The following is a 16313-nucleotide window of genomic DNA, read 5'->3' on the forward strand; positions in this document are numbered from 1 at the left end:
ATATGAGGACACTGAGAGTCTAGTATGAACCGAGGCATTCCTTGTTTGCAACTATCTTATCTCCATGCAAACGAGTATAATGACTTTCTGGGTCGAACATATGCCTTGATTGTCATAACCTACTTGCCATAATAAAGCTCAATGATGATAAAGCACAAGAAGCTCTTTCACTTTCATATCTTCTATCTTCCATCCCCATTTCTTGATTGACTTGCATAGTCCTTCTTGAGTCCGTGTAGCCTGCTATCACACGACTGAGTATAATGACACGCCAAAAATATTTGCATTTCATGTAGTTGCACTTGCATTACCACATATAAGCATTTCATACATACATATAGATATCACAATTGCATCACATCCTGCACACAACACATGTTAGCACATTTTACATTCTCATCATGTATATAGTCATTTGCATTATCATATTCATCCACATTTCATACATTCACATTTGCATTGGCATAACATATTCAAAACATAAAGGAATAAAAATATTGCATTTCATTATGTACATATTCGCATCCCTTTCATAACCATCACATAGAAACATACATCATGAAACATACATCACATAGGTACACATGCATATAGCTGCCGCAATGATGAATCATCTCATATATATATAGTCATAAGTGTCATGATACAATGATGTCAAAATCATATGGCTACAATCACCCAAAGGTGTCTACATCATCATACAAAATGGTACAAAACTGATACATAGGGAGCCCTCTAAGGCTATGATGAACTCCCTCCCTCGGAACTGCCTGGCCTTGATAGAGTCCGAGCCCTGGAAGGACCTGCCCCAAGATCATCTCTCCCCCATCCCACAGCCAATCCTCATGTCGCCCTATCTGGACAGAGGAATCCACTAATCACTGCTGCTAGTACTGCTGGTAATGCTAATCTTGTCCGTGTCATGGTACCCCAAGCCACATGTCCAGCCCTCATCTCCAATCCAGGATCTTGGAACACTTGTCTCAGTGCATCCATGTCTCCATCTCGATCGTAGGGTACTAACTCCCCATCAATCGGTATCCTCAGTATCCTATATACATCCTCTAAGGTGATTGTCATCTCACCCATTGGCAAATGAAAACTACAAGTCTCTAAGTGCCATCTCTCAGCTAGTGCAGCCAACAACCCCATGTTCACCTGAAACTCAGGCACATACAGAATAAATAGCAAACCCATACCCTCAATGGCAGCTCTGTCCTTGAATGTCAACTCTGGTCGCAACCTTTGAGTCGACGGGAATCTCTCTTGCGACTCTAGCATAGGCAAATACTCCTGCAGTCAAGCAAATCAATCATGCCAGTCATAGTGGCATTCATTGTTCATCACAAAATGCTACTTTTTATCTAAGTGCATATGGTACTCTATCCCAGTAACACTCACTGTTCATCACAAAGTGTTGCTTCTATTCTAGTGACACTCACTGTTCATCACAAAATGTTGTTGATTATTCTAGTGGTACTCCATGTTCATCACAAAGTACTACGTGTTTTGCACTCCCTGCTCATCACAAAGTGCTGCTCACATTTGCACTCACTGTTCATCACAAAGTTCTGCTCATATTTTAGTACTCCCTATTCATCACAAAGTACTATGTCTTGGTACTCACTGTTCATCACATAGTGCCTTGATCTATCCTATCCTAGGGCCTCTACTTGAGTGAATCCTCTTGAGTAGTTTCCTAATTGGCAACGTATGTTCTATCACAGAATTGTCAATCCTAGCCCTATTTTCTATTCTAGTCTTCCCTAGAGGACCTTCTTGAGTGTATCCTCTCAGCAGCTTATCCAATCAATAGCATATGTTCATCACATAACTGCCGATTTGACCTTGAAGACATAAATGCACATTTTTGACATAGATGTGCCTAAGCATTTTTCGACCTTGTTTGACATATTCTAAAATGCATCTATTGCGCTACCTAAGATGCATTAATGAAAACATTTATTGCGACAAAGTACAACGAGGTTTTGTGGTACTTACCGGCTCTCCTGCATCTGCTGGCCTCTGAAATCGGTGAACGCGATCAAATCTATGCACCAATGCCATCGCTACTGATTGCTGCTGTTCTATCTTGCTCTGCACTTTGATCTCTTGGATGTGTGGATGACAATGAGGATGTTTTCCCTCATGGTCTATCTTATAGACTACCCTAGCCCTCGTTTCCCGAGTCAGTCTTCATTATCCCATCACTTTGTCACTCTATCCTTTCCGGTCAGTCCATTCTAGCCTTTCTTTCTTATTGAGAGATTGTCTGCGATCTTTCCAGACATTTTCATCCAATCTCTCGAGGGGGCATACCATTCCCATCTTGGGGCAACTTTGTATCAGTTCATCTTATCTTCTTTGAAACAATGCGACAAGCTGCACTGTCTCAAAGAGGGGCAAAATGTAGACACCTAAAATTGTCATGTCTAATTAAATAAATATTTTATTTATTTAATTATCTTAAGCCTAATTCTTCTATTAATTAAATAAATCTTTATTTATTTAATTAATTCATTTATCCTCTTCTAGCCTTATTTCTCATTTAAATAAATACATTTATTTATTTAAATTACCATTTTCCCAAATTAAATAAATATCTTATTTATTTAATTGATCCCACTTCTTCTATTAATTAAATGAATATTTATTTATTTAATTAATTCATTAACCTTTTCTACCTATGACACATGTCATTCATCTCTTAATTTATGCACTACCTACCCTTTCATTATTTTCTTATTTCTTTTACCTACACTTTAATCATAGCCGACCATTTATCTTTTATACCTCTCAATCTTATCCCTCCATTTCATATAGTGTCTTCTATATAAGAGGATACGTCCTTCATTATCAACCCTAATCAATCTATGCATCCTAATCAATTGATTATTCTCAGTATGCATTCAACCCCGACTACGCTTTCGAACTTGCATATGCAATCAATCCTACTTGCAACCACATTTCCGTTCTTTGTTGAGCTCTTGTGCACATATAAAATCTGAGAGCAAATATATCAAGCAAGATCAATGGAGATAGGAAGAATGGAGATCAAAACCCTATTGGACATGTGATGGTATAATCTTTGTGATTTCATTTGATTTGCATTGTCTTAGGTAATCTTCATATGTTATGGTGGATCTTTGTTGTTGTTAGGCTAGGGTTTTATGGTTGAATCTATTTAGTCTTTCAATATTGTTGTTTCCATTTTCACCATATACACTAACAATCTCTTTGAAGAAGAGATGTGCAACATAGCTTGCATCATGTGTAGTCTTACATGGGATAAAATGACTCATCTTGGAAAATCTATCTACTACCACATAGATGTTGTCCATACCTGTTTTTGTCTTGGGAAGTCCTACTACAAAGTCCATACTTATACATTCCCAAGGTCTATTAGGGACTGGTAATGGTTGATATAAACCGACATTGCTTGATCCACCTTTGGCTCTTTGGCATACACCACATCGTTCTACATATCTTTTCACATCCCTTGGCAATTTTGGCCAATAGTGGTACCTCTGTACTAAGTCCAAGGTTTTGTTGACTCCAAAGTGTCCACTTAAACTTCCATTATGTTTCTCTTGGATGAGGTTCTCCCTCATAGATCCTCTAGGTACACACAACTGGTTACCCTTGAACAAGAGACCATTTTGGAGAGTATAATCTACATACTCACCATGAAAATGGTTCTCAAACTCTTTGCAAACCTTGTAAGCTGTTGAGAAGTCTTCATCTCCTTCATAGAGGTCTTTGAAACCTTCTATTCCTATGATCTACAACTATAACTCTTGAACTATTAACAACTTCCTGCTTAATGCATCTGCTACCTTATTGAGCTGCCTCTTCCTATGCTTGATGGTGAAGGTGAAGGATTGGAGGCATTCCATCCATTTCAAATGCCTATTGCTTAGCTTCTCTTGAGTGTTTATGTAACTCAATGTCTGATTGTCTGTGAACACTACAAATTCTTTTGGAAGTAGGTAATGCCTCCATTTTTTAAGAGACTGCACTAATGCATACAACTCTAGGTCATAGGCTGAGTACTTCTTCTTTGCTTCATTAAGCTTCTCACTGAAAAATGCCACAGGTCTTCCCTCTTGACTCAATACACCACCTACTGCAACTCCACTTGCATCACACTGCAAAGTGAATAGCTTCTCAAACGTAGGTAGGAGAAGGATAGGTTTTGTGGCTACTTCCTGTTTCAACAATTGAAATCCTTTGTCTACCTGCTCAGTCCACTTAAACTTAGTTTTAAGACCTCCTTTAATGGTGTCAAGGACTGGTGCACATATACCACTGAAATTCCTCACAAATTTCCTATAGAATTGAGCTAATCCATGGAAACTTCTAACTCCAGTCCCTGTTTTAGGTGCAGGCCAATTCAAAATTGCCTCCACTTTGCTTGGATCCATCTTCAAGGTTCCCTTAGACACCATAAATCCTAAGTAAACTAGCTCTTGCTTCAAGAAGTCACACTTCTCTAGGCTGATGGATAGCTTCTCCTCATGCAACCTCTCTAAAACTAACCTCAAATGCTCAAGGTGCTCTTCCTTGGTTATGCTGTAGATGAGAATGTCATCTAGATATACTACCACAAATCTGCCTGTGAAATCCTTCAACACTTCATTCATCAACCTCATGAAGGTGCTTGGAGCATTAGTAAGCCCAAATAGCATCACAAGCCACTCATACAATCCATCTGTGGTTTTAAAAGCAGTCTTCCGCTCATCACCCTCCTTAATTCTTATCTGGTGATAACTACTTTTAAGGTCTAGCTTAGTAAAATACATAGCCACTCCTAAACAGTCCATTAGATCCTCTATTCTAGGAATAGGAAACCTATACCTTATGGTAATCCTATTGATTGCTCTTGAGTCAGTGCATAGTCTCCACTTACCTCCTTTTTTTGATTCTAGCACTACCGGGACTGCACATGGGCTGATGCTCTTCTTAATCAGTCCTTGTTCCAATAATTCCTGCACTTGCCTTGCCACCTCCTTATTCTGATCGGGTGTGAGCTTATATGCAGCCTTGTTAGGTAAGGATGCACTGGGAACAAAGTCTATTTGATGACTTATAGACCTTCTTGGTGGGAGTGTTGCAGGTGCTCCATCACTCACTATATCCTTATACTCTTGCAACATTTGCTTCACCTCCTTGGGTATTTATGCCTGCAACTTGTCTGCTTTCTCCTTTGGCTTCACAAAGATGGCACACTTCACTATCTCCTCCTCATGTAGTAAATTTAAGAACTCTTTACCAGTAGCCATTAAAACACTAGGTGTTTTTGAAGTGCCCTCTTCATCCTCTGTCAAAGACTGAATCTTGAAGGTCTTGCTATCCTTCTTAAATGATATGGAGTTATCCTCTCCATCATAGATCACCTTCCTGTCAAATTGCTAGGGTCTTCCTAGCAATAAGTGACATGCATCCATAGGTAACACATCACAAAGGATCTTATCCTTGTATCCCCCAATAGAAAACTCTAGCCAAGTCTGCTCATTGACCAGCACACTTTGTCCTTTGTTCAACCAAGTCACTTTGTAAGGATTGGTGTGGGGTATTCTTGTGAGTTTCAACTTCCTAACTGCCTCTTCTGAGATGATGTTGTTAGTTGAGCCTATATCAACTATCACCTTGCACACTTTACCAAGAACTTTGCATCTCACCCTAAACAATGCTCTCCTATGTTTGGGTTCCTCCTTAACCGACTATCTGATCAAAATCCTATTAAACATCAGATTCTCACCAACTTCTGATTCAATCTAGTCCACATCTGGTGTCTTGCTGTTTAAAGAGACTTCTTGTGCATAAACAACCCTCTTTCCACTGTTTGATGTGGTAGGCTTGTCAGGGCATCTATATACCGGGTGTCCCAATTGTCCATAATTGTAACACTTCATAGTTGCAAAATAGGAGTTACCTCTACTGGTACCTCTACCCCTATTTGGACCACCTTGTGCACCTCTTCCTCTAGAATGCCCTCCTCTGAGATTGGTTTCACTACCATGCTCAGTCAACTTGGCTTCTCCTTGGTTCCTCTGCTCATTTGTCTTGCTTTGGTAACCACCTCGGTGATTCACTTGATCTTTACCTCTGCCTCTACCCCTGTTATTGGAGTCTCCTTTCCTTTTGTTCCTCTCTTCTACCTTGACAACAAGCTGATGACATTTCTGCATAGTAGTAGGAGTCCATAGGCTTATCTCCTCTTGTATGTTCCACTTTAGGCCGCTTAGATACCTAGCCACCTTAATAGATTCATCTTCTTGAACCTTTGATCTAAGACAAAGTTTTTGAAACTCTTCGGTGTAGGAAGTTACATCAAGATCTTTTTGCTTCAATCCCTGTCTCTTCTTATGAAGTTGGACTTCATAATCCTTTGGTAAGTAGTTCTCCTTAATCTTACTCACCATGGCCTTCCAATTTGCAATAGGTAGCTTCCCCATACTAACCCTTTCTTCTTGCAGGTACCTCCACCATGTCAAAGCTACTCCCCTTAATCTTGATTTGGCAACTTTAACCTTCTGAGCCTCTGTCACTCCTTCATACTCAAAGTGGTTTTCCATGCCCTCAATCCATTCCATAATAGTGTCTATGTCCATTCTTCCACTAAAATGCGGCAATCCTTCAAAGGCTTTAGTGTTCAAGGCCTTAATATCCTTCACAAAAGGTTCTTCATTGAACAAGGGATCTAGTTCAGGAATTATGTCATCTATGTCTATAGTTCTCTTGCCTTTACCCTTGCTGTCTTCATCCCAAGGTTCCTGTGTCCTTTAATCCACCACTTCCTGCAGTTTATCCCATATCTCACTCATTGCTGCTTCAAGGAGTCTATTTTTCTCCTTCTGCTCTTCTACTTCTCTAGGTAGCTCTGCATTAGTAACTATTCTGCTCTCCCCTACTCATTCACCAGTATATAGAGACATACATAGTCCAACAAGTCTTTTACTTGCTCTGATACCAATCTGATGGGATGGGGTTTGGGATAGACTAGCCTAGTCTATGCTCTTGGATCCTTTCCTTGGATCACCTGATGTTCTCTACACACCCTAGGGTCTTTAGGACTTCCCTTGGCTTGAGGAATCCCTTGACCTTGCCCAATCCACCCACCAATGAGTTGCTTTGCTACTCCTAAGGTCTCACCTTCTCATGAGACTTCAAACCCCTTACTATGGCTAATAAGGGCTAATCTTGTTCCACACCTTCCAAGGTCTTAGAAAGGTTGTTTTAGGTCTATTTTATGGTCTATCCACCCATTCATGAGCCCCCAAGAGGTTTCAAGATTCTAACCCCTTACCAATTTCATAAATTTGGGGTTTTGCCTTCAAATAGGGCTACGAGGATTAGGACCAATTAGGCCTCCTAACCGGTCTTCTAGGGCTCCCTCTCACAAATGATGCATACACAACCCTAACTCCCAAAATGGACTACCAATCAATTGGCAAGGACTCAAGGATTTTCTAGGTTTTGGGCCTCCAAGTGGCCGTACAGTGCTTAGGGCGAATTTTGGGGTTTTTAAGGGTTTTGTGAGGGTTTTGTGAGGGTTTCTAGGGTCTGCCTGGGTCACGGTGAGTGTTTTGAGTTTAAGCCACCTTGTTTGGATTGGTGGAGGCTCCTCCTTCACACCAATGATGCTTCAAACATTCCTCTGCACTTCCTCCAAAGGATGTACTCTCCTCTGTCCATCCTTGCTCTCCAAGACCTCTGCAATCTAACCTCTCCTAACCGGGCACTATCCAGTCTCGCCTAGGAGTAGGTCTTTGCTTGGTCTTCCTCCATTTTCAAGGGACCTGCTTGTTTTGTAGTATGGTACAAGGTCTGCACTCTCATTCCCCATGGTTTCATGGTGGTTCCACAATGGGGAATGTAGTTAAGCAGCCATTTACACAATCCTGTCCAAAACTGGATAGTAAGAAGACAATTTATAGACTACTTACAAAAACACTCAATCTGCAAATAAAAACCTAAACTAATTGCTTGAAATGAAAGTATTTACACCATGAAAAACATTCCACATAGATTCAAACGTTTCTCAATCCATTAATTTGCTTGTTTTCTTCATTCAAATTGTCTGGTAACAGTTTTACTGTCTCAGTCTGATCTTTTTGCTAGGGTCGTACAATGTCTGACATCCAACCCATTCATTTAGGGTTTTCCAGTACTTATACTACCTATACCTTGATCTCTGTGCCCAAACTAGGGTTTTCCATGCTAACCTAAAGTACTTGACAACATGGTGGAAAAGTTGCTTGACAACTTTTAAAAGTTGTCATGCAACTTTTGCAACTTTTGAGCAACTTTCCCAATGTTGCTTCTTATGACTCGTAGACCCACAATGGGCCAACCTAAGGACACCACCATGATACGAAGGACCCTTAAACACCTCTAGGACACACATACCCTCCATTTTCAAGAAAATCACAATTTTGACTTATGACCCCTAAGATCTCCTCTAGGACCCTAACTAGGACCTATGAGCACATGGCTCATTATTTTATATACAATGGCTTCTAAAGAAGCATAAGACCAACAAAACAAGAAAGAGAAAGAGTTTGGAAGGGTCCTCCTACACCAGTGATCTAGAGGAAGAAGTCTACATTGAGCAACTTGATGGATTTTCATTATCAGATGATGGGGACATGGTATGTAAGCTGAAGAAATATCTTTATGGATTGAAGCAAGCCCCTAGAGCCTGGTATGCTATACTAGATAAATATTTGTTGAAATTGGGATTTACTAAAGGTGCTGCTGACAGTAATCTTTATATCAAGATAGAAAATGATAACATCCTGATTGTTGAAGTTTTTGTTGATGATATTATCTTTGGAGGTGATGATGACTTGAGCATGAAGTTTGCCAGTGATATGCATACAAAATTTGAGATGTCTATGATTGGTAAGATGAAATTTTTCTTAGGTTTGCAGATTTCACAGACTAGAAAAGGTATATTCATATCTCAAACTAGGTATGTGAAGGAATTGCTAAAGAAGTTTGGGTTAGATGATTCCAAATTGGTTGGAACTCCTATGGTGACTGGTTATAAATTGTCTAAGAATGATGAATCTCTGAAAGCTAATCAGAGTTTGTACAAATCTATGGTTGGTGGACTGCTATATCTTACTCAGACTAGGCCAAACATTATGCATATTGTGTGCATGGTTGCTAGATATCAAGCTGATCCAAAAAAAAGTCATAGCAGTATTGTTAAGAGGATATTTAGATACCTAAAGGGAACTGTGGTTTATGATCTATGGTATCTGAGGAATGATGATTTCATGCTATGTGCCTACACTGATGCTGATTGGGTTGGTGATGTTGATGACCAAAAGAGAACTACCGGTAGATGATTCTTTTTGGGTAAGAAATTGGTTTCATGGGCTAGTAAGAAACAAGATTCAATGTCCTTATCAATTGATAAAGCCGAGTACATCGTTTCTTCTAGTAATTGAACTTAGGTAGTTTGGATGAAGCAAATTTTGAAGGATATCAGAGTTATCTATGATGAGCCTACTCTCAGATACTGTGATAATTCTAGTGTTATTAACATGTCAAAGGATCCGGTGCAAAATTCAAAGACTAAGCATGTGTCAATCAAATATCATTGCTTGAGAGAGCAAGTCGGTGAAGAGAAGGTCAAGTTGGAGTATGTATCTACAAAGGAATAAATAGTTGATATTTTCACTAAGCCTTTGCCTACAGATACATTTGTCTATTTAAGAGATAAGTTAGGGGTATCCACCCATCCTAATGATAACTATATTCATTTAATTGCATCAATCTGGTGGACTTCACAATCTTATCCTTTTATCTAGATTGATGAGTTGGTGTTGCTCCTTTGGTGGAGTGGTCTATGTTTTGGGGAGAGAGATTCATGTTTCATATTCAAACGGGGAGAGATTACTAAGATTTATATTCTTGTTTTGGAGAGAGTAAAGTTTGATTATTTGCTTTGAGATCTTTAGCATTGCTATCAAATGGGGAGAGAGATCATGTGAAAAACTGCTTTATCTATCCTGATCCTAGGGGGAGTTTGCTGGAGATATCTTCTTACTTTGCATTGATTGTTTTTCACATTCATACATTTCCATCAATGCCAAAGGGGGAGATTATTGAATATTGTTGGTCATTGTTGTTGCTAGGATATACTGTTGTCATTGATGTCAACATATTCCTGTATATTTCTTTGGTGATTGTAGATTCGGAAGATCTTATGATCCGGTTTTGCAGTGTTGTTTTGTTGATCACTGTTTTACAGAGTTTGGTATATCCTCTAGTATATTCTGGTGTGATTAGATCTTGTGCAGATATTTTGGGATATTGCTTGGGACGGTCTTGTGTATCTTTATTTCAGATGGATCATGATTTGGTGATCCACAAGTTATCTTTCTTCGTGACAGTTGCCGATTGGTTGTGTTCTTGAGCTTTTAGACGTTGAATGATGAAGATTTGATAAGTGGTGTTGGTGCAGCTATTTTTGATGATTATAAGGTGCTTGCTGGTTTTTTCTAGTCATGTCCTATTTGTTTTGGTGATCCGAATTGATCGTTGTGCAATATTTTGGTGGTTTCTATGAACCGGTGATGATTTTTATGTTATGTGGTTTTTCTGGTGGTGTAGTGTGTTGTGGTTAATCTTGGCATGATTTCCAATGGAGTTGTGTGTTTGAGAATTTGATTTAGGTTCCTGTTATGTCATGTAAATCATTATATTGGTTCGGTGGTCGATCTTTTTATCGTGTGATGTAATTTTGTAATTGAGGGTTGAGGGTTTAGCCAACCTTTTTGCCAATGTTGATGAATTGTATATATAGGTGATATATTCATGTAATTTAGGTGTTGATGTTGTGTCTGCATTATCAGAGAGTGGTGAATGTGTGAACAAGTGATTTATCCTTCAGTGTTGAGATTGAGGAGAGATTGGTGTTGTAGAGCAGACATCTGTGCTTAACCGGAACTGTAATCAAGCATTTGAAGATGCTATTCTTTCAGTTCATTTCTTCCTGATTATAGTCCGAAACTTGTTGCAAGTTAGTGAGACTTCCCTGAGGTTTGTAGACTTTCGGGACATTATATTTATTCAGTAAGCTCTAAGTAGTGTGCTTGAATGCATGTGCATTCCCTATTGTAATATTTTCACATAATACTGTAGAGTATCATCTTACTGTGGGTAGGTTCCGATTGTGGTTTTTCCCTTAACCAGATTTTCCACGTCAAAATCTTGGTGTTGTGTGTCGTGCTTTCAATTTGCTTATCTGTCTTGTTGTTGTTGTTTGTCAGATCTATTTTGTAGTTTGTTTCTCTAATCTGGCGAAGACTGATTCACCCCCCTCTCAGTCTTCCTTCTTGGTTGCTGCTAACAGTGACTGCACGAATTACCTGCTTGGTTATCTTGTAGGGTCTATCCAACCATATGAATTCATCGTGAACACAACTCAAAATGTATCTTACCCATTCATCCTCATCAAATGTTAGAAAATGAATGAATTGTGTGAAACCCTTCCTTTACAATTGTGCATACTTCATCCATTATGTGGTCAATATACATGGTTAGGATATCCTTGTTTCTAGTTTCCTTAATTGTATAGTGAATGTATGTCCTCACATCATCAACATGCAAAACTCCGTAGGGAACATACAAAAAATCACCATTGGGATCATTCTCAAAAGACTTAAATGGGTGTCTTTTGAATTGCAGCCTTTCTCACTTAGAAACTTCTACTACAAAAGGTGTACCAACTAAAGAAGATGCCATTTCAAGAAATTTAGGGTTCAAACACTTAAAAAAAAAACCTTTTTGTTTTTTTGAATTCACAAGAACTCCTTGTCAGATGAATTCAAGCCTTCTGATCACCTTGGAAACTAGTTCGCCTCAATCTACAGCTTCAACTCTTCATTCACAATGTGAGAAATAATTCATATATCACCCATTTTAACTTCACAAACCCTAACTTTAAGTTGAAATAAATGCAACTGTAAAGTTCAACTGGATGTTCTATTCAACATAATCCATTCTTTTGGATTCCAATATCGTCAAGAAGAATTCCAGATAATCATCTTCAAGCATCTTCAATCAACCTTGATCAACCACAGATCTCTTTAGGGGGTTCTGCAAAATTTAGCATGAAGATGCCACCCCCTAAGGCCAAAAGCCTTAGTTACCAGATGAAGATCCCACATCGGATTTAGGTGTAGACTCATTGGTTTCCTTGGACTCGTCTTTTCTGACCCACATCTTCTCATGCTTGTTTCTTGATCTCTTCTACCTTTTATTTGCCTTTTTCATTTGATTTGCCTTTGTTTACTAGATCATTATTCTTGCTTCTGCAGAAATTAGCAATGTGACTGGTTTTGTTGCATGCACGACAAACAACATTTCTCTGCATAGGTCTAAAATTCATCTGATTTGGTCTCATCCTGTATTGGTTAGAGATATGTCCAAATATTCTACAAGCATAACATCTTTGAGAATTACATTCATTACTGCTCTGCACATGTTTGACTTGTGACCAAAATTATTGCATATGAAACACTGACCGGTAAAGGTAGGACCATTATTCATATTAATCATTCCATTATTCATCCTACTTCTACATTGATTTTCCATATGACTAAATTTATTGCAAGTAAAACATCTACCATTGAATTTATAGGCATTAGGTTGTCTTACCAAAGGATTCTTGCTCTTCTTATGATTAGCCTTTGCGTTGCTTTGTCCAGATCCGAAGGATTCTCCTTTCTCAAATTCGAGTCCTTGCATGTCTTTTCGGCAATGTTTTTGACTTTCCAACATCTCATCAAGCCTTGCTAAGCTAGCATTGAATTTTTCTTTGTATTCATTTTCAGTAGCAAGTTCATCTCTAGGGCAACAATCTATCTTTCAATTTCTTGACCATTATTCCTTGATTGTGTCAACTCAAGTTTCAACTGATCATTCTCATAAGTAATCCTGAAGCATTCATTTGATAGGTCTTTCAATGATTGAGTCAAAATTTCTTCATTCTTCTTCCGATCTTCAATCTCCTTAGTCAGCTTCATCAGAATGGATTGCAACTCATTCTTCAGTACAACATTCTCTCTAGCAAGCTTATCACATTCATCAGCTTTATCTTGATTTTCCTTTCTTTGTTCTTCTTTCTCCTTCAGCTTGTCCATCAACTCTTTCCTCTTATCTCTTGAAGTATTCGCTTGATCTTTCAAATCATTAATGAAGTCTTCAACTACATTCAGGTTTCTCTTTAAGGAGCTTATTTCATTTCTTGCTGCATCAAGATCCTCAAGTGCCACACAAAAGATGTATCTGTAGACTGAAATCCATTGATTCAATCTTCCGGACCTTCCTCAAGCGGTTAGGATTCCTTGAAGGGACTAGGCTCTGATACCAATTGTTGGAATCAAGGAACACTAAGAGGGTGGAGGTGGGTGAATCAGTGCTCTAGCGGTACCAATTTTTTTAACTCATTCTCAGACCATCAGAAGCAAATGGAAGAAATTAAAATGTAGAAACACAAGAGAATCAACCACAAAATCATAACACCGGGATTCTTACATGGAAACATAGAAAGAGAAAAAACACGATGGGATTGTAACCCACAATATTCATATACTGTGATCAGGAGTACATAAATATTACGCGAGGGGAATGCACTTGCATTCAAGCACACTGCCTAGAACCAAAGGTTCAATTACAATATGGAAGTCTCACTGACTTATAGATCAATGAAAATGATAACTGAACCAAGGGAAAAATCCTATGCAAGGTTAAATTGTCAATTCAAATAAAAAACACAAAACATACAAATGAAAGACATGAACAACAATCTATTATACCTTGACAAGAGAGTTCTCGTGTTCCTCTGATTTGGACTCTTGATGAAGCCAAGAATGCACCACTCCTTAGCTTGATTGGATTGGTCCAATATGGATATGTGGTTGGCTCTCCTTTGCTTCAACAAGATTGTTGGATCAATATTTGGATTAGATTGTGATAGATAGATGAGGATTTGGATTGGAAGAGGATTGGATAGGGGATCATGAATACATTATGATGGCATGATAATAGGAGATAGAAGATCATAGAAGCAGAATGAGGATGCTATGAAGAAGATCATTTTTTGAGGAGGAAATGATCTCCAACTTATAGATTGGAGGAGGCCAAGGAAGGGCCAAGATTGATTTCCTTATGGAGGGTTGAGATTGATTTGAGATAGAAGGCATAGATCAAAGGTGCCTTGGGAAAATAAATAGGAATATAAAATTCCTTGAGAAGAGAGGGGGAAAAAAAATTGAATTCAAAATGAGGAATTAAAAATTCCAAAATAAAGATGCATTGAGGGATTCAAAGAAATTTGAATTTCTTTGAGAGACTCAATGTTGACGTGACATGAGTGGGAATGTAAAATTGAAGGATAATGATAAGCATGATTATGAGAGATTCTAGAAGGATTAATTAGGCTGAGTGGGATTAGGAAAAAGTAATTTGTAGGAATCACATGAATAGATGAATTAATTAAAATTAATTAACTGAGTGGATTTAGAGGAAATAATTATTGGAGGGAATTTAGAAGAATAGGGGAATAATCAATTTATTTGATAAATTAATTATTGGACCATAGTGACAAATTTAATTAAATTAGATTTAATTAACACCGGTAGGAATAAGGATAACACAGTTAAATCAATTAATTATGTTGACAGGCTTAAATTGGTTAAATATTGATTTTAGGTGTCTACAATAACTACAATGATTGAACTCCAAAATAACATCAAACAATTCCTGGATGAGTTCCAATTTAGTGCAAACTGTGCCAAATAGGTTTCTTGATCACCACTCACTCATATCATCACCCAAAAAGATCTTCTACATCAGTTATATATATCTGCAATAAAAAATAAGACATACATCAAGTTGACCAAGCACAATATGCAATGTACCGTGTAACCGGGTATCGGCTAAGACCAGATTGCCAAAAAATATGCGGATCAACCAAATAATGTCAAAATGATTTCTACATGTCGGCCCTATCATCCCATGCATGAATCTAACCACTGCAATGATTCGAGACCAAAACTGCTCTCCTTATCCTGAATTACCACAGACAAATTATCGAACCACTTTCTCCACCGGTTACCAAAAATCATGACTACAAGATAGGATTTCCAAGGAGAGTTGCCATCAATGACAACCCTAATCCATTATCCATGCACTAAAATCCATCGGATGAGTGTCAATTGCCAACACTTAACACATTAAAATATGAATATACAATTATACATAAAAATACATTATATATAGTTTAATTTAAACAATTTAAAATAATTGTTCTCATTGTATAATCATTGAAAATATTCCCATCAAAAAAACATTTTATCTCTTATGCTTATCCTACATTATATATTATTCTATAAAAAAATCACTATTAAAAATATTTTAATTACTATAATCCTAAAACATGAAAAATGAATATACAATTTTAATATTTCTCATTATATGATTATTGAAAATATTTCCATCAAAAAAATATTTTATCACTTATCCTTATCCCACATTATATATAATTCCATCGAATACATTCTTAAGATAAGAAAAAAATCACTATCATTTTACTTACTATTTTTGTATACAATTTAATTTGAACAACTTAAAATCATCAAAAGATTCCCATAAAAACACACATTTTATCTTTTTACAAATCTTGGGCATTTTACAAAATGGAATACTACACACAGATAGCCACTCTATTCACTATCAGTGTGTGTAGAAATAATACACTTTTTTCCTCCTATACTATGGATCTTACATCTTACCTAACATAGTATCTTCTAATACAAAGGCTCTTCAATCAAAAGCAGTTTAGTGAGTAATTAATTACAAGAAAACTCCCTTCGTGGGGTATTATTGAGAAGCCTCTCTCTCTCTCTCTCTCTCTCTCTCTCTCTCTCTCTCTCTCTCTCTCTCTCTCTCTCTCTCTCTCTCTCTCTCTCTCTCTCTCTCTCTCTCTCTCTCTCTCTCTCTCTCTCTCTCTCTCTCTCTCTCTCTCTCTCTCTCTCTCTCTCTCTCTCTCTCTCTCTCTCTCTCTCTCTCTCTCTCTCTCTCTCTCTCTCTCTCTCAAATTATGAATAATGATGGAAGAGGTTTGGCTTCCATAGCTATATTTAATTTAGAAAATTCTCTCAATGTTATGCATGATCTAGTGGCTATCATAGCATGTTTATATGTTGGCCTCTTGTCTGGAATTGCTATATATGCTTCATAATGAAATTGTGGTTTTATACACTAGTCCAGATATGAAATTCTATTAATGA

This window comes from Cryptomeria japonica, chromosome 4, assembly GCF_030272615.1.
Source record: "Cryptomeria japonica chromosome 4, Sugi_1.0, whole genome shotgun sequence".
Classification (NCBI taxonomy): domain Eukaryota; kingdom Viridiplantae; phylum Streptophyta; class Pinopsida; order Cupressales; family Cupressaceae; genus Cryptomeria; species Cryptomeria japonica.